The sequence below is a fragment of the Schistocerca piceifrons genome, unplaced genomic scaffold (genome assembly GCF_021461385.2).
Source record: "Schistocerca piceifrons isolate TAMUIC-IGC-003096 unplaced genomic scaffold, iqSchPice1.1 HiC_scaffold_943, whole genome shotgun sequence".
NCBI lineage: Eukaryota > Metazoa > Arthropoda > Insecta > Orthoptera > Acrididae > Schistocerca > Schistocerca piceifrons.
Genome location: NW_025729216.1, coordinates 1,152,501 through 1,155,000, shown reverse-complemented (window position 1 = coordinate 1,155,000; position 2,500 = coordinate 1,152,501). Strand labels below are relative to the sequence as shown.

At 59.6% G+C, this 2,500-nt stretch overlaps 1 pseudogene; it reads right to left on the bottom strand.

Moving 5' to 3' along the window:
• Positions 1-2,500, bottom strand: part of LOC124772565 — a 7,816-nt pseudogene that overhangs the window by 4,353 nt on the left and 963 nt on the right.

Here is a 2,500-nt window from a genome sequence, read left to right as displayed (position 1 = left end):
TGCCACCGTCCTCCTCCTGCACTTGATGGCATCCAGGGTACGGTGCGGAAACAGGGGTAGAAGCTCCTGGTTTGCAAAGAGGACTTTCGAGTCACTGGCACAGAGAAGCCTAGCCTCCGCCAGGGCGAGCTCCCGCATTTCTTCTTCCGCCCACCGAGCTCTCTTCCTATCGGTTGTAATTTCCGCATTTGCCGCTTCCGGATGGGCGCGGCGGCGGTGTTGTCCGAGCCCGATCTTGCTGCGGAAGGCACGGCTGCAAATGCTGCAGTGGAACCATGGCTCCACGGCCTGCTCTACTTCAGGGCGGGTTGGCAGGCTAGCAGTCGGGACTGTTGGGCCGGGTCCTTCAGCGGAAGGCCCGGTACCCGTGTTTTCTTCTCTTGTTGTCCCAACATTAAGGGTTTTGCGATGGAGGGCTGGAAACCCCCCAAAGCCCCAAGTGCGGACTTCCACTCTGCTTACCAGTCCTATCAAGGACTGGCGTATCGGCGGGCCCACGGGAAGGGGGGAAGCCGCAGGCAAGGAGAGGCTAAGAGGGCATGGCCCATGAATTGCGCTTCACTTGCCCAGTAACTATGCCTTAAGAGAGTCATAGTTACTCCCGCCGTTTACCCGCGCTTGCTTGAATTTCTTCACGTTGACATTCAGAGCACTGGGCAGAAATCACATTGCGTCAACACCCGCTAGGGCCATCGCAATGCTTTGTTTTAATTAGACAGTCGGATTCCCCCAGTCCGTGCCAGTTCTGAGTTGATCGTTGAATGGCGGCCGAAGAGAATCCGCGCACCCGCGCGCCCCCGGAGGAGCACGCTAAGGCGGACGCGGCCTCGCAGCAAGGAAGATCCGTGGGAGGCCAAGGCACGGGACCGAGCTCGGATCCTGCACGCAGGTTGAAGCACCGGGGCGCGAACGCCGCGCAGGCGCGCGCATCCTGCACCGCCGGCCAGCACGAGGCCGACCAACGGCGAGAGCAGACCACGCCCGCGCTAAACGCCCGCACTTACCGGCACCCCTACGGCACTCACCTCGCCCAGGCCCGGCACGTTAGCGCTGACCCACTTCCCGACCAAGCCCGACACGCCCCGATCCTCAGAGCCAATCCTTATCCCGAAGTTACGGATCCAATTTGCCGACTTCCCTTACCTACATTATTCTATCGACTAGAGGCTCTTCACCTTGGAGACCTGCTGCGGATATGGGTACGAACCGGCGCGACACCTCCACGTGGCCCTCTCCCGGATTTTCAAGGTCCGAGGGGAAGATCGGGACACCGCCGCAACTGCGGTGCTCTTCGCGTTCCAAACCCTATCTCCCTGCTAGAGGATTCCAGGGAACTCGAACGCTCATGCAGAAAAGAAAACTCTTCCCCGATCTCCCGACGGCGTCTCCGGGTCCTTTTGGGTTACCCCGACGAGCATCTCTAAAAGAGGGGCCCGACTTGTATCGGTTCCGCTGCCGGGTTCCGGAATAGGAACCGGATTCCCTTTCGCCCAACGGGGGCCAGCACAAAGCGCATCATGCTATGACGGCCCCCATCAACATCGGATTTCTCCTAGGGCTTAGGATCGACTGACTCGTGTGCAACGGCTGTTCACACGAAACCCTTCTCCGCGTCAGCCCTCCAGGGCCTCGCTGGAGTATTTGCTACTACCACCAAGATCTGCACCGACGGCGGCTCCAGGCAGGCTCACGCCCAGACCCTTCTGCGCCCACCGCCGCGACCCTCCTACTCGTCAGGGCTTCGCGGCCGGCCGCAAGGACCGGCCATGACTGCAAGACTGACGGCCGAGTATAGGCACGACGCTTCAGCGCCATCCATTTTCAGGGCTAGTTGCTTCGGCAGGTGAGTTGTTACACACTCCTTAGCGGATTCCGACTTCCATGGCCACCGTCCTGCTGTCTTAAGCAACCAACGCCTTTCATGGTTTCCCATGAGCGTCGATTCGGGCGCCTTAACTCGGCGTTTGGTTCATCCCACAGCGCCAGTTCTGCTTACCAAAAGTGGCCCACTTGGCACTCCGATCCGAGTCGTTTGCTCGCGGCTTCAGCATATCAAGCAAGCCGGAGATCTCACCCATTTAAAGTTTGAGAATAGGTTGAGGTCGTTTCGGCCCCAAGGCCTCTAATCATTCGCTTTACCGGATGAGACTCGTACGAGCACCAGCTATCCTGAGGGAAACTTCGGAGGGAACCAGCTACTAGATGGTTCGATTAGTCTTTCGCCCCTATACCCAGCTCCGACGATCGATTTGCACGTCAGAATCGCTACGGACCTCCATCAGGGTTTCCCCTGACTTCGTCCTGGCCAGGCATAGTTCACCATCTTTCGGGTCCCAACGTGTACGCTCTAGGTGCGCCTCACCTCGCAATGAGGACGAGACGCCCCGGGAGTGCGGAGGCCGCCGCCCCGTGAAGGGCGGGGAAGCCCCATCCTCCCTCGGCCCGCGCAAGGCGAGACCTTCACTTTCATTACGCCTTTAGGTTTCGTACAGCCCAATGA